The 24,002-nt window shown below is 37.9% G+C and overlaps 1 protein-coding gene across 11 annotated transcripts in view; it reads right to left on the minus strand.

Moving 5' to 3' along the window:
- Positions 1-24,002, minus strand: part of LOC111941251 (uncharacterized) — a 337,983-nt gene that overhangs the window by 30,073 nt on the left and 283,908 nt on the right. For 8 of the 11 annotated variants that reach the window (XR_015285181.1, XR_015285175.1, XR_015285176.1 and 5 more), the window contains one exon: positions 9,012-9,074. The exons of the other annotated variants lie outside the window; for them this stretch is intronic. The gene's annotated coding sequence lies outside the window, so the exon portion shown is untranslated. The remainder of the gene's footprint in view (positions 1-9,011; positions 9,075-24,002) is intronic. 11 annotated transcript variants of the gene reach the window in all.

The raw sequence follows: 24,002 nt of genomic DNA on the forward strand, positions 1-24,002 counted from the left end.
AACAGCAGAAGCTGGGAATTTTCAGACACTGCCTTCATATCCAGGCAGTGATGAGACACAAGTGCAATACATGATTTAGATGGTCTGAGTTTAGTTCTTTACAGTATACAACATGGAAATATATATTTGGGCAGTAGAGAAGTGCTAGTAGAGAAGAAATTAGAAGTGAATATGGAAAAATACATACTGTTGTAAAAAAGTAGCCTAAAGATCAAAAGTTAACATTTGGACAAAAGAACTTAGCATAGAGCTGAACAGCTGAACAATTACATTGGTCCACTGCTCCCTGTCCCACAGCTCAGAAAGATGTTCTCCCATAGGGCTGTCAGTCTCAGCAGCAGCTCTCAAACAGCTTAGATCAACATAGAATCAATCCTACTTTACTAAAAATTCTACCCCAAAAAATTCTTTAAAAGGCTCAGCTGACACAGGCAAATCTATGGGTTCAAGGAACTTATGCAATAAATCCCCTTCACTTGTACAAACTAAGTTCACTCAGACTTTTTGAAAAGGTGGAGATGGAAGTACTCTCTGAAAGTGCAAGATTTTCTGGAGAAGTTGTGATATAGGATAGCAGCCAATGATCCTCAGCCCAGGACATTTGAATACCAGAGGCACTTTCAAGCCATGTCTCCATCTCTCCTGATCACAGGCTACCATGGAATCTACTTCCTGGTCCAGACAGAACAACGTTCTTGGGTAACTTTCCAGGAAACCAGCCATTAACATGGATTTAGCATGCTCTAGCTGCTATCCATAGTCTAAAGCAAAGATCTTTCAAGCAATAGTGAATTTGTCATGGTCAAGATCCCAGCTGATGGTTTCTTCCTAACATGGGAAATGAACAAATTTGTCTCAGCCAACTAATTGAAGTGGCTGAAATGGAGAATTTTGTGACTGTGTTCCTTTGTTCATTTCAGTGTAGTGCCAAGCAAAAATCCCCAACAGCAAATACACATAAAGACTGACAGTCATGTTTTCTCAGACATTCAAATCTGCTTTGATATTGCAGTAACCACAAGGCTGGATTTTTGTAAGGGAAAAGTGAGTCTTAGACTACTTTTATTGTCCAGGGACTTTGAAAAATGAGTCACATAGAGTTTGAACAAATTCAACCCCTTGGTCTCAAGGCAGACCTACAAAGGTGATAGTAATAAATAGCTTTATTCTCTTTCCCAAGCTGAAGAGCTGTGACACAAAGGACTCATGGAGAATATGTTTTGAGCAAACTTTGGTTTCTGCTAACCTTATTAATATGACAGAAATCCCATTCTTCTCTCCAGCCATCAGGGCATTCCCAATCCATTCCTGTTGCTAGTGTATCTGCAATGTTCTACATGCATTACCAGGATTATCATGGTGTCAGTAACCGAAGAATCAAAAAACTACCAGTGGAAAGATGTGTGGAGACCAAAAATAAACGGAAGGGAATTGGATTTCCCAGATAAACCACAGATTAACTCAGATAAATCACTCTCAACCATGGACATAAAGTTTAGCTGAGGTGACTCATAACATTCAGATAAAGGCAATACAAGCATAATATATGTATGTTAACCTCATGCAAGAAAATAACAGTGTGCACCACTGCCTTTTTGCCCAACCATGAAGGCAAAGCAGTACACAAGGCTGTTAGGACTCTTAGAAAAATGATTAATCTGTTCTGTGTCCTTTCAATGAGGCTCTTGGTGCAATGGTTGGTGCATATCAGTGCCAGTCTCACTCAAACCAGACAACTACCCTATCCAGAAAACCTCCAAGTACAGGTGTTTATGGGAGGCATCATTCAAAAGGAGGTACAGTGAAGTCCATACAGAGCAAAGGGATCCATGCCTGTTTTGCTCTAAGATCAAACCCTGTGCTGTGCCAAACATATTTGTAAAAGAAGGGATAAGGAGACAGGAATTCCTGAACATGAGGATGTCGTTCTAGAAAACAAACAATCAAAAAGAGTCCTGATCTTTGAGTTTTTACTCAGATTTTGCAAGCATTCTTGAAAAGACTTCATCAATGTGAAGCTTGCTCTGACTGTTTCTAAAAGTGGCATGAAAGAAAAGGTGAAGTAGAAAACATCTCAAACAAAATTAGCCTGAAATTTTCATATACATGATATATTTTACAATGAATTATGACTGAAATATCCAGAAGGATTATGCAAAATTAAACTCTACTGAAAAGATCACTTTGATGTAAATATTTTTACTATGTGAAGGACAAAGCTGAAACAATTTCATTCTTCTGTACTGTGTAATACAAAAGCATTAGCTTTTCAAACCTGTATTGAACTGTGTTATAAAAGCAATACCTATATTTAAACAGGGCCTGTCATATGTATTTAATGTTTGTTTTATTAAAAATATTAGAAGCAGCACTGAAGAGATAAATGAATGTCATATGAAACCACATCTAAAAGATCTGAAAATTTTGAAAAATTTTGAGTGCACTTCTATTCCAACATTATCAGTTAAGCAACATTATCCCAGGTCTCTTGCTGAAGAGTTTCAATAAACAAGTTTCGGAGATTGCTAAAGGCTGTTTGTCATGTTTAAGTGATAGATTTGTGACGAAAACCCTTTCTGGGTTTGCTTTTAAATATTTTAACACATTATTTACCTAAAAATCTCTAAAGAACTTCAAAGGTTTTGAAGACAAGGAAGTTAAACAAAGGATGAGACCAAGTGAAACTCAGCATTTTCTTTTGCTGAGTAGAATAACAAAACCAGAATTTTGCTCATATATTTTTGACTACTCTGTGCTATTTCAGCAGCACAAAACTAGTAATAACTTACTTTACCTCTTCTGATAAACTGGATTAACAGCAGCTTTGGTACAGGGGAAGGTCTCAAAATGGCTGAGCCCTAAACACCCAAGTTCTGTCAGTGATTCCAAATAGTGGTTGTTAAATCAGAAATGTCCCTCTGTTTTCTTTGGATGTGCCTCTGGACAAAGACACTGTGGTTGCAGAAGGAAATACAAATTCTCTCCAGCTCTTTGAAGTGACTTAGCTCTTAAGACAGGCAGGACCTGGCATTGCAGCGGGTTTTTGCCATGCTGTAATTCCTTTGTTGGGAATCAGGGCTCACCATGGATCACACTTTACCAAGGAAACTGTGGTGATCCAAAGGCTGCTGGGTGGGTTAGAGCCTCTGGAGCTTTTCTTTGTGAAACACTGGGGACATGTCTACCAAAGGAACAACTGGGAGTTGCAGATCCATTGGATCTCCAGATTTTCCCTGAATATCTCAATGGAGATTTTTTCCAAATGCAAGAAGCAAAGTAAAGGCACAAGAATGACAATGTCCTGTCTTACTTATAGGAACAAACACTCAGATGGGCCCTAGGTTTGAACCCATCCCCATTTATCCACATCAGAAAGTGCATTTATTTCCTACAGAAGCATCACATCAGTGCAATGCTGAGTCTACAAGGCACACTTCTATTCCAGCTGCACTGCAAAGGTAAAATATGTCAGACTTCACTTAAAACAGACAATATGTTTTATGACTTTAAAATGAAATCACAGAAGACCAAACTCTATCCAGCTGTTCTTAATAGAGCTTTTTTTCCCCTTTGTTTTTCATTCTCTACCTTAATCCACTTCAAAATTACCTCACAGTCTCATTCATTTTTGCTCGTAACTTGATAACTCTTGCCAAAACAATGTATTGCACATTACAGGGTAAAAAACCTAAATTAAAGAACAGAGAAAGAAATAGAGAAAATGTATATTCATTCAATTTGGTGATGCTGCAATAAAAATTTGCATAGCAACCTACAACTAGGCCTAATAGAATTACAAATTTATCATGCCTTTGAAGGACAGATGAAACATTCCCACATTTTCTGCATCAGTCATTTCTATTCAGTTCAGCTTAGTATAAACAATTCCCCTTATTTTGCAACTAATTGAAGAATTAATATAAAAGGATTGAACACCTGTTGCTCTGTTGGCAGAAACCAGCAATTACAATGTTTCTTTCCAGTGAACTTAAACTACAAAAGAAAAAAAAATTAAAATAACAAAAGAAAATGTACTGGTAGCCAGAGTCTTTTTGAACCCACAGACGATATTGCAGTTTTTACTCAGATTGTGAGTGGTCTCTGTTAAGCTTCACTGGTTGATGCAGGTCTCCCCTCTATCCTCCCATTTAGCCACTGCTCCCTTAAGCATTTTCCATCAGCTTGGAGCAATTCTGATTCACTCAACCTCATCTCTGCTCTGTCCCTAAACTTTAAGGCAGACTTAAAATTCAGTCTGGATCCTCCTGTCATGCAGATCCTCTTTATCAATTTCCTATCACAAACATTAATCACTGAAAATAAGTGCTGTTAAAAAGATAAACTAAATCCATTTTCATCTCCTTCTGTTATTCCTTATCTAGAAAAGGGCTCAGGTAAACCTTAAGCTGATGGGAGGACCTGTGAGCAAATGATTTTTTAATACGGAAACATGGAAAGAAAACACAGCCAAAATACAATCAACTTTCAAATCCACTTAAAATAAACATTCTTAACTGTCCTTGCTGATGTAAAACACAGACAACTAAATATTGTAAATATCAAACATCTTGTTATGTTCACCTCCAGTAAAAGTAAAGTCAGAAATTTAGAGCTCCAAAATACCCAGAGAACAGAACTGTTTGCTGGTAACATGGGAGCTCCAGGAACAGAGCCCTCACCTCTGTGTGGAACAGCCACATTTCACCCTCTCTTCATCCCATAGAAGTCTGATCCTCCCCTGATCACAACACCACAGGGGTGTTGCTCCACTCTTTTTCTTTACATAAACAAACTTAAATCACTTTCCAGCAAAATTGTCACTATTGCTGTCTTTAATGACAAATTATTCTTGAAAATAATACTCCTTTTCACTTTTTATGGAAAAATATGTGGAAAAAGACAGTATCACTTTTCCCCAACTATTTTGGAATGAGCATCACTGTCTGGTCCAGATGTTCTGACTTTGGCAATAATGTGTGTTCCATCTCACTGGGGAGGCCTCATCTTTGAGGTCAGTTCCAGAAGTAACCCTCACTTAAAAAAATCATGGTGAATATACAGGCACAGCTCTTATCTCTCTAGCTTCACAGCTGTTTCTAGGAGTGGAAACACTCACTCTTTTTGTCTCTTTTTGATAGGATACCTGCTCATGGGATGTACATTTTTTTTCCAGACAGGATGAGGAAGACTGCAAACCAGAATGAAATGGGGGTCACACAAATTGGGGCATAAACCTCCACAAGCCAAATTTTGTCTCTAGAGTTAGATTGGGATTATTTTCCCCCCCTTGGTGCATTCTAGAATTGCCTTAAAAAAATAAACCACCAAACAAAAACAAAACAAAACAAAACAAACATAAAAACACCAGGACTGAGGAGGGATGATTTTGTCTGTGGCACCCACCCTACATGGGTGGAGGCACTGAAGGCAGATTCCAGTATTTTGGAAACCATTTGCACAGGGAGTGTGATTTCTCCTAGTCCTGCTGAGCTAGAAAGATGAACCAAAAACCAAAACAGAGAGGGGCATTTTGGGTCAGGTCTGACCCTGGCCTGACATTTGGCCTGACCTGCTGGTCATGGGTGCTGAGACCCCAGAGTGAGGCTGGGCTGAGTCAGTGAGTCACAGGAAGGTGGGAACACGGGTGGGCCTGCAGGTCATTTGGATCTGTGCTCATAACACTGAATTCTTCAGGCACAAGGAAATAGTACCATAAATTCAGGGAACACCAGGATCAACTTGTGACATTGCCACTGCTACCCAAGCAGCAGCAGCATGCAAGATGTTCTGGAAAATATTTTAAGGACAGAAGAAAATGCTCTTTTCCTTTAAAAAAAAAATAGAAACCTATATAATGCCAGCAACAAAAAACAAATGTATAAGGTAAGCTATTCCCTGAAGGAAGAAAAAAGCATTAAATACTTGGTATTTTCCTGAGTTAATAAACCAAAATAACTTTTAAAGCTTTACTGTTAATGAATTAAAATAATCATCATTCTTTCCTTAAGTGTCTGCAGTACATAGTCACAGTCCATTAAGGCAGTGTGTCAGCATTGTTCATAACAGGATTTAAATGAAATAATCAAGTAATCAAGACTATTTCAACATCAGTAAAGCCTCAGAGTGATCATTATGTACAGCCATGAAACAATACCTTTTTGCATACTTTCCCTGATCAGATTAAAGTGGTGATGAATTCCTCGATGGCTCAAGTGTGCTCCAAGGAAAGCTAGAAGGTTGTACAGTTAACTCCCAGGGTGTAACTCTAAACCATACAACCTACTACCTCAACCCGGATGCACACAGCTTCCGACGGTGACCATAAAGTCTTCTTCATTTCTTCAGCCTTTCTTTGAAATGTGACAGCAGCCACTGGCCTACATTTTTCCCTTGGGGGGAGGCTTTCAACTGCAGTTATTCCCCACTTTTAAGATAATAAGGCATATTCTGAGATAGATGTTTCTACTGCAGTGGTAGAACTTCTGTTCTATCCTGTTTACATATGTATAAAGATATATATGTGTGTGGTGTGTGTATATATATACATACATATTTGATAGGGATGATGAAAGCCCAGAACATATCTGAACAGAAATGAGTATTTTGTCTTTACAATAAGAATAAAATATAATTACCTTCTTTCTTTTTGAGTGTAATACTGTGGCATGGCATATTTAATAAGGCCAGGAAATTGTATATCCTATAGTCCCTCACTGGAAACCCTACAATTCCCTAACACCTTATTCTAAATTTTAATAAGACATTAAGCCAAAGATGATTAAAGCAACCTATAAAAGAACAAAACCCTTAGTCAAGTTGTAAGGCAATGGACAAGAGAAGAATCCCAAAATCAGTCCATGGTTTTGTACACTCATTTGGGCTTGTTGTCAAACACGGCTGCAGTGGGTGCTGCATGAAGTTTTGCCAGATCACCACACTGACACAGACCCATAGAAGCGAGCTTGTGCAGTGCGTTTCAACACAAGATCGGATCTACGGGTTTATGCCAATTGGCATCACTGGTCAGGGTTTTCCTCTTACAGAGAGTGCAGAAGACTTTAAACAAACATAGGATGTGATGTGAGAATGAATATTCAAGAGTGAAGACATTACCATCCATTGCAAAGAAGGCTCCTCCAAGCTTAACTGCATAAATGGTGGAGGCAACAAACAAGCCAAAGATTTGTGACTAGCTTCTATTTGAAAATGGAAGAAATTTCCTTTTTTTTTTTTTTTTTTAACAGATTAACATCAAGAGATTGTTTTGTCTTTGTCAGGAACTAATGTCCTTTTGTGCGCTCGTTGCCTTACTTGATGAACTCTCAACTCCCAACTTGCATCTGACTATGGTGTGCTCGATTGGAATCAATAACTGGACATAACATAGAAGTGAACAGTACAGGTTTTCCTTTGTGTCTGAGCTCATATCATGTACTACAACTCAAAATAAAATTCACCCCACCAGTCTGAGATGCAACAAGGCACGGTGGAGTTCACAGCATTGTGAAAACTGCGTAGCTATTTCTTCACATTACACCACAACTAAAGTACTGCTTGACAGTCAAAGCAAACAAAGCCACTAATCAAAGCAAAGTTAATTTGTGTATTTTATTCACTAACCCATCAATGCGATTCCCTAGTAACAAGAATGCAAGTGGAAATGCAGTTTTGCAAAACTTCAGGGTTAACACCTACAACAAATCCATCCTTCTTGTGACCAGGAAGCAATCCAATAAAAATTATCCCACACTAAATGTACGGTACCTTAAACAACAGACTGAAAACAGCTCCTCTGGGGCAAAATCCAATAATTCAGAAAGATGACACACAGACAGTTTTATAACTTTCATACTCTAATCAAATGCATTGATAAACTCTGCACCTTTAAGTACAACACCTGACACATCGGAATAACTTGCAACAACATAAATGCAAAGGCATTTGCAAAACACAGCCGTGACATGCAGGTATAAATTTAAAACCAGGCGCCATATAAAGGTTTCTTTTGATTTAAGCAGGTAACTGAAATCTGTATCTGAATAAAATTTTAATACCTTCCTGCCACTAGTTCTCACCACAGTCCTAATTCTTTGTTAGTTGGGCAAAACACCTTTCAAGAGAATAAATGTTTATCAATAGCAAAGTTTTTTCACCAGGGCAAAGCTTCATTTTCTTGCAGACTTCAATATGTATTTCTGGTTCAATAATGACAGCTGAGCATTATTGAAATACCCTTTCCTTCCTTTCTCTTTTTTAACTTAGTGGATTAAATCTTGCATGTTCATACCCTCTTGCATTTTAAAAAAACTTTAATTTATTTTCTAGAAAAGTCTTTTTAAAACCTGCTTTCACTTTCTATGCAACACTTCAGCATTCAGAAGGAATGATATTTTTATAACTGCTTTCTGCTGACACTGAAGAGACTATGTAGAGACAAGCCCTCAAACTAGAATAGTTATCCTAGTATCGGAAATAAGTTTGCAGACTGCATGTAAAACTTACTGAATGATTGTAATAAGTGCTATAAAATTGCTTTTCCAATTTTCTTTCTCTTTTGTTTTTGTGAATAAAAGATATATTCCACATTTGAAAAACTGGTCACTGCGTTATAGATACATAGTAACAAGTAGATAAATGTACTACAAATATATTAGTAATATTAGTATATTATTAAATATATGTGTTATATTTATTATATATCTTGTATATTTGCTAGGTGTAGTCAAAGAACAAATTATGTTTTGATTTTTCAGTTCATTCTTAAGCTTCATGTAAACACACAGTATAAAGCTACATCTTTATGCAGTTACAGCTACACAAACTGCAACATTCTCAACAAATAATGAGAGCAAAAGTTTAATACACATCTCTAAAATTATATTTGTAGGCCGTCTTAATGAAATATTTTTTTTAAATTTGAACTGCTTCAGGTTCTTGCCAATAGCTTTATTGTATAACAAAAAACAAAAAGAAAAAAAAAAGAAAAAAGGTATTTAAGATCACTGTATTACCTTCGCTGAAATCTGGTATAATTAATTTCTTCACTTTCCTTTTTCATTTTAATTTTTCTTTCACTAAAATAAAAAAAACAAAACAACAAAAACAGTGAAACAAAGATTTTGAAATATCTATTTTATGTGAAGTGTTTTTTGAACATGAAACATACACAAAATTAGTAATGATGCTTTTAAGATATAAACCCGACACTGCTGATGCCCCTCCTCAGGGACATGGGAAGACATGCTGTGAACACGCACGCTTTGGGAAAGGGACTCTTTTACTATTTTCTAGCCTTTTTTTAAACCTACAAATACTTAATATCCATTAGGAATTTCAGAAGAGAAGGAGCAAACTTAACAAAAATTCATACTTTTTAGCAAGCCGTGAGCACAATGAGGTAGTTTGGTACGGAACTTCAGAAATATACAGGCATAAAGTAAGTGGCTTAAATCAAGCAAAAACTTATGGGGGGGTGGGGGAAGTGATTTGTCTGACCAGATAGAGAAATTTGAAAAGTTATTTTAAGCTAATGCAAGCCTTGGTTTTTCTTAGCTTAGGTATAAATGACAAACAAAACTATTCCAGCAAACTGTTGGGGAGGGCAGTATCACCATAAATCTAAGAAACACTTTCTGGTCCAAAATGGGTATATGGAGGTGTGTATGTGTCATATATATATATATAAGGTCTCCATTCAGAAATTTCCCAGAATTCATTGCAGAACAACAAAAATATAAAGTGGCAAAATTAGCATATAATCTTAGAAATTACTCTCTATTCAGTAATGTATAAAAAGTGAAGAACATGTTAAAACAGTTCTATTTCGTAAAGGCATATTTATAAAGCCTTTTATTAGGGATACACGTATCATGAACATTTTGAAAAAAACCAACAAATGTAAGAGACACTGATGAAAGAGACACTGCAATTTCAAAGTAATTTCCAGCCGAGAACATCTGTATTTTTAACATAAATTAAAAAGACTAGGAAAACATAAAAAAAAAAAATAAAAAAAAAAATATCCAAACTACATAAAACATCAATTTGGCCAAGCTTTTAAAAATCTGTCTCTCAGAATGAATTTTGTTACACACTCTTGTAATTGTTTAGGAATATGTTACAACAGACAAGACAAATGCCTTAAGTAAAAGGCCCTACTAAAGTGTCATATGCTGAAAACTTACTTTAACTGTACACGCGCTTATCACAAACATCCTGAATGGGTATCTTAAATACTGTTTTCAGCTATTCCTGGACAAGTGCGGCTTTTCCAAATATCTTAAAATAGATACTGTTACTGGCTGCAAACCAGGCGTGCTTCATGAATGTCCCAATAATGTGCCTTTTATTCCAGTGCTTATCACACTGATTTCTTTGTAACGGATTTAGATACAAACTGTAAGAAACTCGTATATGAATTAGCTCAGTAACAACTTTAATATCGCTACAAGAGCGATCCTTTCCTGCAGCTTAACATGGTTTTTTTTTTTCACTTCTCCTCTTTAGAAACTGAAAGCATGAGTCACACTGTAAAAAAAGAATTTAATTTCCTTAGCAACCAGATCTAAATACCCACAACTTTCTAAGAGATAACCAAAGCTTAGACAGAATAAATATAACATTAAGGTCTTTGCATAACTCCAGTGCTTAGCTAAGACAAAATGTGCCTAACCACTTATTTCTATAGACCCTCGATTTTTTGTTTACTTTCTATTTTTAGTAGCATTAGATCAAACACACCCCCAAAAGTTAGTTTTAAAATGTGTGAAGAGAAGACTACATTAAAATTAATACACAAGAACTCAGTTGCAAAACATGTTTAAAAAGCCTTAAAAAAAGAAAAAGAGGAAAAAAAGAAACAGAAGCTATACCTGATATGAAAGGTACGTGTTCACCCAGTGCCAAATACTGCTATGTGAGCAATAGTGAAAAAACCAAGCAAACAAACAAAAAATTAATTCCATCTTTCTTTTTCCTTTTTTTTTTTTTTTTCTTTTTTACTTAAAGAAACAATCTCCTATGCTCATTTTGTTACACTGTTTTAAGAAGCTCTAACACGTCCTGATGCCTCTGTAGTGAAACATGCCAGATTTTTTTTGGAAGCAGGAGAGTCACTTTTTTTTTCTGTACGCTTGTATGTAGGACAAACTCAGATTTGTTTCTTCTTCTTAGGGCTCCTGTTCTTTCTCGGAAGAAGACCAGGATGCCTGTCTTCTCTCTCTCTTGCTCTTCTCGGAATTCCAGGCACAAAGCACTGCGCAAAAGCTGCACCAATCCTTGCCACAAATGCCTGCCCAGGACAAGAGGTGGGGAGAGACCAGAAAATTCACCTCGCCCGTGCGCCGGTTTTATAAATGGGGGTTGCACAAATGTGCCGGAGCAAAGGGGTGAAAAGGCAGGGTGCCAGTTTGCTACACTAGGCTGCAGTGATCTCACGTTCAGTGCTGTAGCCCCGTTTGCCCAGTTCAAACGCCTGTTCATTAAACAGGAGGAAGGAAAAAAAAAACAACCCCACAAAAAACCAAACCAAAACAAAACAAAAAAATCCTCCCCAAAAACCCCAGAAAAATAAAAAAAAATAACAACTTTTATCCTTCCGACACTCAGGAGGGCTGTTCTAAGCTACACGTCACCAATAAAAAAATATAAAACGTGCAGTTCTAAAATGCTGTTATGAAGTATAATTATTCTGCTTATATTTTCTTTCTTTCTTTTTTCTATCTGGAGATAAGAAGCAGAATTTATCAGGCGTGAAAGGGACAGCCTCCTGGTGGTGTGCCAAAAAAGCCAGAATAAAGGCAAAGTTGTGCTTCAAAGCTCAATCGCTTGCTGAGTCTGGCTAAAGTCAAGTATTAAGATCCACCATTTTCTGAGCCATGTAAGAAAAGAGGAAAAAAGTCAGAACGGGCACTGCTTTCCAAGTCTCCGTTGGCACCATCACAAAATCTCAGCCGTAAGGTCACATGATGCTGTGCCAAATGTGGAGTGCATTCCCATAAACCATTCTGCTGATACTGCGAAGGCAGCTATTGTCTAGTTTATACCCAAAGTTCAGCCCACTCTTCATTGAATTAGCTGAAAAACGCATCACCTTTGGGGGTTGGGAGCCATGGAAACGTCTACCTGGCAGGCTGCCCACTTTTTCTGCCCAACAACCAGAGATGGAATTGTGCTGCCTAATGTAACGATGACGAGGAATGTGAAGAGTCGTCCAAAGTGAATCTGATTCTTGCAAAGCCTGCCTCATTTGCACAGCAAACTCTGGCTTCTTGTCGTTAAAAAGGGGAGGGGGGAGGGTAGAAGGAAAAAAAAAAAGCGCCTTTCTCCTAAATGTAGCAATTAAAGGTCTAGTAAACATGCCTAGTCTGCAACTTTCCTTCATAACATACCGAAATGGTTCCCAAAATAAAGCGCTTGCTATAAAACAAGTTTTCTGACTTAAAGCAGCACTCGCTCCTCCCCAAATTAATGTGGCATCCCCTGGACATTTTTTTCTCCCTAAAAAAAATTAGAAAAGGAAAGGAAAAGACTCTACACAGCAGATCTCTCATCCCTTCTTTCTACCTTTCTTTATTACTTCCTGATTTTATCAAATTATACATGAACGCGGCAATACCCACCAGTAACGGTGGGGCTGCAATATTGCTGCTGCTCCCTCAGTGCAGTCTCCCGAGAAAACTGCTTGTGTTTCCAGCAGCACAAAACTCTTCATCTGAGCCCTCTTATCTTCACCAGTGAGTAGGACAGCTGGTCTGCAAGTTTGCAAACCAGCACATTTGAAACCAGCCAGTACCCTCCCTTCTTCAAAATGCATTTAAACTGGATTTTGTGAAAAGAGATGCAGTCAGGCAGAATTTATAAATGATTCAAGTTACTAAATAGACAAAGTAATAGACATCACTCTTCTGCTAAAGACCTGAAATTTTGATTTTGGCCAGCTATTGTTCTAAAGTAAAATGTCACGTAAAATGTCACTTCTAAATGAAAATACCACGTAACTTACTGAGCAACAAACATACTCTCTCCCCACACCTGAAAATCTCATATAGAGAATTCACCTCAGAGCTCTGTGCTGTCAAAAACTAACTTTACTGTTTCTACACCATGAACTTTAATAGCTACTGCAAAATGTAATGTTAAAAAAGTGGCAATTTCTCTGATCCTCCCATTAAAAAAATGGAGCTGTGGGAGGAGTCTCTCTACCTAATTAGCATGCCTCCAAATGCTCCTGTGGAGGTTGCATGCTAGAGATCTTACAGCTAAAATCTGTGAAGAAAAGGCAAACAAACTAGGAGAAAATGGGCTAGAAACTGCAGTGTGAGGACAGGAAAACCCATTCCCAGGGACACTGCAGGCTATAACTCTCCAGCTCAGCTACTTTTATGTTTTGTTTTACAGTTCTTTCACTTTATTTACCTGGAGGAAATTGAAGGCTCATTAAAAGGAAGGAAGTGTGAGAAAGAAGGCTTTGAAGTAGAGGAAGATGGCTATGATGGTGGTGCAGCCCTCAGAGTGAGGTCTTGGGACTGTCATCTAGCTGGGACTGGGACAGTGCACCTGGCATCCTGGCAGCACAGGTCCCACCCTGCCTTGCTCCTGGCACATCCTGGAGGCTGCCACCCGGGTTTCTGGGCAGGCAGGTGTGACTGGGAGGCAGAGAACACTGGGGGAACCACTCTACAGATGGTGGTGGTGATGCTGGTGGGATCTAGAGGACGGGAAGATGGTACTACCACTACAGCCCAGCAGGGACAAGGGGCTGGGCGGAAGTGCTGGGTACAACACCAGGGGATGGAAGTGACCCTGCTCCATCTGCTGAGCATGGGGTCAGCCCCGCTCTGGTCAACTGGTGGGAGCTGTCCATCAGAAGAGAAACTTGTTATGGCCCCAGAAAATCAGTTCCTGGCTTAGTTTGCCTCTTTTTCAGCTTTGGAAGTTTTCAAGGACCAGCAGCTAGAGGAAAGCCCTCTGATGCAGTGACATGGTCTTCCAGACTGCAGTGCCATGTGCATGGTCTTGAATCCAGACATCCTTTTCCTTTCACTATGAACTAAGGATGGCTGAACAAGTGCCACTGGTAATTGGAATGGTGCATATCACTCCAGCTGCTTGCCCTAAGACCCATGGCTTGGATCAGAAGCATCACATTGACCTCCAAGGACCACAAAGAAGCTCTGTGTGTCATTGCCTCTCAGCCATAAAAGCAATGCAAGAGGGGATTCTTCTGTAAAGGTCTTGGAGATTTAGTAACATATCTTTGAGATTATTTAGAACTAAGTTAATTTTTCCAGACTCAGAAAATTCAGCCAAATGTCTTTAATAACAGTTATGTAGAAACTGAAACTTGAGATTCAATTTATGTCACTTTAATAGTTTTCTTACTGGCTTGAGCAAAAATCAAACCAAATTTTTACTTTTTTATTTTTTTAAATTATTTTTATTTTTTTATTTTTTTCTAACAGGACACCTGGGACTCAAGTTCAGTTCATTCCACCTTATATTTTACCATTAACCATAAAAATGTTTAGGCCATAATACATCTCCAACAGAACCACCCATATGCCCAGGTGCATTTTGCACCATGGTGAAAAATAAGAGTTTTATTAGAATTGAGTAAAAACCTTCCACTAAACAACAGTGAATTGTTGAACACTGAACTGTTCAAATTTTCTACTATTATTCAGTGGTGAGATGTGAAAAGGACAAGAGAACAGAGAACAAGAGAACCTTCAGATCTCAGAAGGATATTTTCCAATAATTACAAATAATAGACAGTCTGAACTGGGCAAATCTGAGCAGCAGCTTTTGAGGGGTGACAGGCTTTTTTTGTTTTTCCATGTGTGGAAAAACACTTCAATATGTGGCTAGCCCTCAATAATGAATACTGACTTCACCAATATTCAAGAAGGATGTTAAAAAGCTGTTAAAATATCACTTGCATATGTGCCTGACAACAATTAGAGATGTAGATGAACCTCAGAGTGCTTTGCCTATGAACTAATTCATGGGCAACACAAAGGGATCCAAGAACTTGTGTCTGTGGGAGTGCCTGGCCCTGTTCATGTGCAGCTGGAGGAGGCAGGGAGGCCGGGTGGAGGGAAACTGCACAGAAACAACCTCTCAGTGGGAGAAGAGGGCACTGATCCTTCCTCTACTCGGGAGGCAAGGAGGACAGGAAACCTGGACCGTGCCGAGGGTATCTGGTCATAGACAAATATAGCTGTACTGTATTCAGTTCCCACAGAACAACCATCACCCCAAAATTCTTAGGTTAAAAGGATAAACAATGGGCAAGGAAAAATCAGAGTCTTCCCTGGGCATGGCAACCCACACAAGATATGATGGGAAATCTGAAAGAGAATGGGAAGGAAACAGCATCCATGCCGGTGTGAAGGGAGAAGTATGAAGGGAATCTCTGCTCTTTACATAGCAGTTCTTGAACATGAAAAAAAACCAACAAACTAGCAAATTTAAAACTTTAAAACTACAAGTTGAAAGCTGAAAACACACAAAGTGAAGAGGACATGCAAGTGCTGGATATATTGCACATTTCTGGATTACTTTAGCACACTATATTGCACGGCATAACACTTTATAACTAAATGGTCTTGCTCTGCGGATCACATTCTCAAAGGCCCTAGTGTATAGAGGTGACAAAAATTATTTGTAAAATGCATGCAAATTAAAAGTTATCATCTGCTAGCTACTTTAATTTTATCCCCAAATGGCACTATGCCTTCTGTTTTTTTCTGCCTTAAGGTTAACAGCACCGAATTAAGAGACTTAAGCAAGATGCTCTGTGGTAAGAGCCAGAGATGTCATTCCTCTTAAATTTAAGTCTAATTTTCCCCTTTCTGAAATTTCCAAGAACCAGTTTGTTTTAAACTCCTTCTCTTCTAAACTTTTCACTGTGTTATTTGAAACTTAAATAAGTTTTGGCCTTTGGCTGTATGGCTGGGTACCAGATCTTCACAACCTTCTTTCTGCTTTGCTATGGGATTAAGAAAGTCTTTAGAAATACATAGCAATAGAAAACTGAATAATGCACATCCAGTACTCTTGTTCATGCAAGAAAAGCCTTGTTCATAGATTTTTTGGAGATTAGCTCTTCCCTTAAGTGTGCAGATATTCATAAACAACAAAGGGTACAAATAAAATGAAATGAAACCGCTGCTGAAAATTCAGATGAGCCTTTTCCAGTAACTCTTGCATGGTATAAAGAAAGTACCAGGAGCAAACAGGAGACACCACTCTCTTCTCAACAGGGAAGCAGAGCTGTGGTAGAATAAACAGCATGGCTACAGGAGAGATGGTTTGGAGACGAGTTCATAGCGAGGCCCAAGCAAAAGCCAGGCTCTCTGGATACTCACCACCTCTTAGGGAAAATTAGCCTTTTACATGTGACAATTCAGGCACAAAGAGATATGTTCCTTTCTTCACAAGCAACAACAGTGACTCAGGTAGAAGTGCCATGGTGTTCTATCAAACCAAGCAGATGCTAGGAAGCTCTTTGCCACAGACATTTCCTTCAACATACTTGTTTCAGCTCCAATTTATTTCACTACTGTCACTCCAGAAACGTTAAGTAAGTTCACAGCAAGAGATAAAACATCCAACCCCCTCACATAGACCCATCTTAGATGTAGAAAAACACGTTCTCTTTACCTTGTTTTTCTCTCTAAGTGCAAATATGACTGAGCATTATCATCACCATTCAGTGGATGAAAAAATCTGAAACATTTTTTTTTTCCTTAAATATAAAAGCTTTTAGCATATCACTCCTCAAAATTCCTGGGTACCATGGCAGTTAAATGCTTTTACCAGTTCTAGAGGCAAAGGAACCAAAGATTAACTTGTTTTCAGAGACAACATTACTTTACTGAGTGCAGAATACCTGACATTTCTCAGTGTTAAGTACACTGCATTGAATCATAAGTACTACCTTGAATTAGATAATTTCTAAATACCACCCACACAGTTTGCACCAACATGACCACTACCTTTGAAAATTGAAACCTGAAGGTACCTTGGTATAGTTCCTGGTCATAAGAGTAGGAAGGCAGTGCACACAGAGAATCAGCTAGCAAAGAGGGCAAACAACAAATAACCCCTTATATGCCCTCTACTTGTGATAAAGAAATGCGTGCTTCTTTTCCTAATATCTCTTCAAAACAAGGACAAGTATAACCAGAATGGAAGCCAGAAACTTTTACTGCTTCCTGATTTAGCAGCATGCCCAGTGCCTAAACCTGTCCCAGTATTACTCCCATCTCAATGGTCCCCTTGAAAAATGGTAGCAATGCTTCATTGAGTTCATGCCCATGTGCAAAGAACACCATCACAACAACAATCCTCTCCCAAGCTTCAGAAGGAAAAATCCTCAGGGGCCTGGGATTGCACAGATAGAAAGAACTCTGCAGAAGGCTCAGATGACTTCTTGCTCCCTACTGCCTGGCAGGTTGTGTAGCAAGGGTCCCACAAGGCCACTTATTTTCTTAGGACTCATTCTTGACCTGAATGCAGGCTGGTAATATAAAGGATGTCACAGGGGTATTCTTTGTGCCATTGATTTATCTGTCACTGATAAAGAGTTGTTTTGTTTTTTTTTTTTAACTTCATACTTTTCCCATATGAACATGTATGAATCCTGGCTGCTCATACCTCAAAACCTTATAAAATGTTAAGCAAGAAGAGCATTTTGCTTAGCTGCCTTGAACCAAAAGTAGAACACAAGCTGTGTTTCACCTATCCCCTGACTGCTATAAATGACATAGTCTTACACCTCATTATGGCAGAGGTCATTGGAAAAAAGAGAAAATACAAATTTTTGAAATATAATTAATTATTTCAGGAAGCAAATTACATACATCTCTAGGTCCTTATATTTCTACAGTTCTGGACAGTACTTTCCAAAACATCAGAATGCTTTCCAGTAGATATATATGCACATATGCCCAAAAATATCCCACACATTTTCTTATCTTAATTAAAAAAGAATATGGGATCTGTGCATGCACTTTGCTGGGTTATATTCCCAGCAGGCTGAGTTAGCCTGAAAAAAACTCCTAGCTGAAAAGAAAGAACATGTGCATCATAGTCCAATGCAAGGTGTGTTTTTGATTCAGCAGACCAAAGTATCAAGTAGTTTTGAAGTAAAAATGGTTAGAACTGTTTTAAATATAGCACTATTCAATTTCCCTACTGTGAATTCTTGATTCTCCAAAATAATCTCACCCCAAATAGCACAATACCTCAAATCTAGATTTTAAAGTACTTTTATATTGAAGTAATTAACACTTTGTACATTGAAATGCTTTAAATATTCATTCTAAATTTTGACTTCTTCAGTGTTTTTAGTACAAATGGCTACATTTGCAGTTATTTTTTATTTTAAATTGACTTAATTCTGTGAGGAAAACCTACACTTCAAAATAATCAACATCCCCAGATAACCTGAACAACATAGAGACAGAGGCAGAGGAGATCAAAGACACAGAGCCTTCTTGTAAGATTGAGCAGGCTATGAGTGATCAAAGGCAGGGAAGAGAGGACTCTGGATCTTAACTCCTTCTTCCACTATACATGTATAATTTACAGGTTATTGACTTGTAGAGAGGGAACTATTTATATACTAAATATAGTTTACAGGCCTGAAAAGTTATTTGAAATTCAAAAATTAACTTTAGTTGAAAATATATAGGCAGTATCTTTTAAAATCCCCTTTTCCAATAGGAAATGCTGTTAATATAAACAGCTTTCTTTTCAATGAGCTGTCTCTTTCTGACAAAGTCAAAGAAATAAAATGGCACACAATGGCTGGTGGGTGTCACCACAGAGAAGATATTGTGCTATTTGGAGGTGATAATTCACAGGAATAATGGAAACTCATGCTCTAAGTGAAGATAAACTAATTATACTAACTTTGGGGCAAATTTAGTGAAACGTAACTCAAAATCACAGAATCACAAAATGGTTTTGGTTGGAAGGGGCCTTGCAGATCATCTCATTCCAAATCCCTGTTATGGCCATATTCCACCAGACCAGGTTGCTCAGAGCCTCCTCCAGCCTGGCCTTGAACATTTCCAGGGATGGGGCAGCCACAGCTTCTCTGGCCAACCTGTGCCAGGGCCTCACCACCCTCACAGAGAAGAAATTCTTCCTAATATCTAATGTAAACCTACTCTCTGTCATCTTGAAGCCATTCCTCCCTGTTCTCTCACTCCAGGCCCTTGTAAATAATGTCTCTCCATCTTTCTTGAATGTTCCTCTCAGGTACTGGAAGGCCAAAATTAAGTCACCCCAGAGCTTTCTCTCTTCCAGGCTGAACAATCCCAGTTCTCTCAGCCCTTCTTCACAGAAGAGTGATTTATCTCTTTATCAAATTACAGTTCCATATTATCTTTGTAAAATTCACATTATGCAGTCATATCAGGGCATTTCTTTAGCTTTTGCCTCACACATTTTGGTAACACTCCTGTGTACAAGCAGACTTCCCTCCACAAGAGTTTTCACATCTTCCCATACAGGATATTCAAATCAGCACTAGGATCACCTATCATGCAATCAGTTGAGTATCTTAGCTACCAGATCCTTGGTTACTTGATTATCTGTCTCTATCAGAATTAAGTTCTGTGCTAGAAAAAACATTTCTAATTGAATTTCTCCTTAAAAATGGAATTATTGCCCTCAGGTTTTGATTTGGAAAATCAGGTAAAAACATTTACTCAGAATATTCTGAATAACTAATAAAAATAAATATCAAACATTATGTGTACATTAATGAAAGAATTCAGATTCAGCAGTGATACATGAATTCATGTAACTTGCGACTCCACAGCTCACTGAATTTTACGATAGTACATATTTCTTCTGCCCCAGATATATTCACACACAGTGAATTTCATGTTTATATCCAAATTTTCTTCTTGGTGGAGAGACAGGAGCCTCATCACAGCCAAGATTACCATAGTGTAGCTGAAAACACATCTGACTTTAAGAGATTGTTCTAGTTCACACTTGACAGCAAAGCTGCAGCTTGGACAAAGGGTGACATATAAATAAGCACAGAATGATTATTGAAGAACCTGAAATATGCTGAACCATTAACCAAAACCACTCAGCACAGTAGGTTAGTCATTGGTTTGAAAATTTCAGTACTGGATGAATGACCAGAACAAAGATTTCAGAGGACCAAAAAGTGTCATGTACCTAAATGATGTTTTTTTCTTTCCTAGTAGTAAGTAGAAAACCTTTATTTTTATTTCAAATTGTGACAAGAGTCCTCAGTCGTCTTTCAGCTCCTGTCTGGAGTTCTGAACCACTAGTTTACACAGACTGCATGAACTTGGGAGTATTAAAGGGTTTTTATGTTAAACTTGCACAGTACCTAGGTCTTTGGGATCAAAGTCAAGAATTTGCATTTTTCATTACAAAACATGTAAACATGTAAACATGTAAAGTAAAATTTGGATAAAAGGAATTCAGTATGAATAGAATAAACACCTTTTGATCAGTACCAGGTATATCCTGGCTTAAAAACTGTGAGGCAGGGCTTGTTCCAGTAGCTCAGAGATAAGTATTTACAGAAAAGTGTACAGTTTGGGTGGAGGGAACTGTCTGGTTTGCTTTCCAGAGAGACTTGGTTGCTGAAGAGAGTCAGTTTACAGCAGTCACAGAAGAATCATAAGGAGGTATATTCAAAGGGTTAGCAGCTGCTGGGTACCTAGAGGAATACTTTTGGACTTAGTGACATGCCATATTTTTTATATTTTTATGACTTTAGCAGGGAAATAAAATCTAGTAATCATTAAATTTATAAGTGCATTGCTTTCAATTTGTTAACATTCACCACAGCTCCAGTGGACTATATTTGATTATGCTTCTTCTTCCTGAAAAAGTATTTTTCTAAAACACTATGGTAACTAATGCTCACAGAGCATGAAACCAAGCAACCAGATTTCTGGAATGCATTTCTGGATAGCTTTTATCTAGCAGGAAAGAAGCAGAATGCAACATGTAAGCACCAGTCCCCTTAGTTAAAATGCTGCTAAGTTCTGCAAGCATAATCTAGTTCTGTTCTCAGAGGATTAATAATAGCCATGGCATGGTGAATTCATAGAATCATAGAAAGCTCATCTCATTCCAACTCCCCTACCATGGGCTGGGACACCTTCTTCTAGACCAGGTTACTCAGAGCCCAATCCAACCTGGCCTTGAACATTTCCAGGGATGGGGCAGTCACAGCTTCTCTGGACGATGTCTTCCAGTGCCTCACCACCCTCACAGTAAAGAATTTTTTTTCTAGTTCAAGGGAAATAAACTTTCACAAGGAATGCCAAAATCCTATATCAATTTGAATGATGTTTACCTGATTGAATGTAGTGCTGTAATGCTGCACAGAGCATGCAGAAACCTTGTCTTCACACAGTATGTCCCATGGTGAACCTTTTATTTCCATGCTCTGGGAGAGGAGTGGGGCTGTATGATGTCTCTAGGCCTTAATCATGCAAACTCTTACACTTGTACTGATATTTACTATTAACCTTCTCACTGAAATTATAAGAACCATTCGATGTGAGCAAGTCTGCAGAGCTTTGTTGAGTATGGGAGCCTTAAAATCAAAGCCACCTACAGCAGATATTTGGTTTAATTACGTAAACAAAGAATTAGTGCAGTAAATTTCCTTTAAAATACTTCATTGAGGTCTTTGGAGATGATTTAAACAGTAACATATAACACTAAGATGAACCAAAATATGGTTCATATCCATCAATATGTCACTGTCTACCTCAGATCATTACATTATGCTGGTATCTACTGACAATTTGTACAAGTTCCAAATAACTAGCCAAGTGCCTTCTCCTATATATGTGAAGGATCTAATAAATAGCCTCTCTATCTACATGGCAAAAATTTGTTTTTGATATGAGCAGTGTCTACTTGAATTTCCTCCTCCATTTCCATCTGTCTTCAAAAGTATCAGCAATCTTTCTTGTTCAGGACATAGCTGTATATCTGGATGCCTAATGAAGAGCCTGAGATACCCCACCAATCTAAATAAATAAGCCCAAGGACTGCTTTGCTCTCAAAGGATTTGACAACATAGTGCAAATACCTAATAATGAGAAAGAAAATTAATATAGTATTTGCATGCATTTTCAGTCACAATGTAAAGCCTAATCTTAAAGTGTTTGTAAACCAAGCATATCACAAGAAATAGAATTTTCACCAAAAAAGGCTTCCTACCACAGTGCTATTTTGTTTTAACTTCTTCTTGTGATTTTCACTCTGAAAACTTTTTTTGTTTTTTTTTTTTATTTTTTCCTGTGGGAGAAAAATTATACATTGCAACTTTCTATAAAATAAACTATTTCCTTTCTTTATTTCGGCAGCTTTGTCCCAAAAAAATCAGTGCCTCTTGACTGAATGTGGTGTGACAAGCCCCCAGTCACTTTAAGTATTAGGGAGTTACTTGCCAGCAGTGCAAGTTCTCTTCTACAGGTGTCTGTTTCATCCTGAGCTCCTCTGCAGGTACTGCAGTGTGTGTGTGCATTCAGACACGTGTGTAGTCAAAGAACCCCTGAGAAAATATTGCTTGGCAATGGGATGCATGTATTACTCTCTTGAGTACAGTGTATGACAGAAAAATACTTCACCTCTCTCACATCCCCCATCTCTCATGAAGCCCTCTTTGGAATTAGGTTCTGGACACAAGAGAGACTAGGATGGATTTGTGGGTGCTGAAAAAAGTAAAGCTCTTTATGTATCAGAGTAACACAAGGTAAGTAATACATTTTTTCTGATTTTGGCATTGGCCATTGCATCCCCATGGCACTGTCAGAAAGTGCAACTAAGAAAACACACTTGTGGAGAGGAAGGGTGATTGATAAGCTGCTGCAGTTGAGAAAGCAGATTCTACTACTGATATCATATTGTGCAATGTAAATCATAAAGTCTGCAAAAATCTTTATGCAGAAACCAGTCCAGCTTCAGGTAAGGTCAAACTGTGAGTTCCTAGGGTACTACACACATAGGATGCCTGAAAATTGTGATGCAACTACCTGTTGATAACATGCCCAGATGTGAATGCCTTTTCCACCTACAGTCTGAGTTACACTACTTTTATCTGACCTCTCAAATATCTCAGGTCACTCAAATCAGCAAATAATTTGTATTACAACTAGGAAAATAGGCTTTGCCTTTTCAGGATTTGTGAAAACATGATTATAAACTGATTTACATAAAAATTCAGCACAGGGTTTATATGATCTCTGGGACTAAATCCCAGCCATGAATTATTTTCTGATTTAAACTTACAGCACGCTGAACACTGGTATTTCAGATGCTGTGCCCTTTCTAGTTATGGAAAATTTGAAAAATGAAACATCCATTTGATCTTTGACATAACTCTGAACTCAGTAATGGCCATGAGAAAGCCAGTTGCAACCTTTACAAAATAACCTGCGACACAAAATAAAAACAATGCCAGGACATCCTTTTCTCAAAATGCTTCAGACTCATTTTGCATATAACGGGTTTGTAAACAATTAGACATGGGTTAATATAAACTAATCAATTAATTTCAAAGTCTGATACAGATGAAGAACTATCCATTTAATTAACTGGGCATTTCCTTAACACATACTTTACATGGGTATTTTAAATATATAAATTTAGAAATTCTTCAGAGATTTTCTTCATTGAGACAATTACTGTACACCAAAATTTTCTTGGACCTTCCTGCAGAAACTCACAAAAATGCATCAGGATTGCAAATGTTTTTTGAATATCATAAAACTCAGTTTATTTGGTAGAAAGGGTCCCTTCAATTGTTTAATATATTTCTAAGCCATAGCTTTCTAGCTTGTGTTTATTTACAGAGGCCTCTCAGCCTGACTGCTTATACATTTTCAACTTTTTTTTTCTGGGCACTAAATACAGTTTTATTTTTGTGGGTTTTTTTAGGGGGAGGTTTTTTTTTTTTTGGTTGGTTGGTTTGGTCA

This window comes from Cyanistes caeruleus, chromosome 3 (genome assembly GCF_971803275.1).
Source record: "Cyanistes caeruleus chromosome 3, bCyaCae1.hap1.1, whole genome shotgun sequence".
In the NCBI taxonomy this organism is placed as follows: domain Eukaryota; kingdom Metazoa; phylum Chordata; class Aves; order Passeriformes; family Paridae; genus Cyanistes; species Cyanistes caeruleus.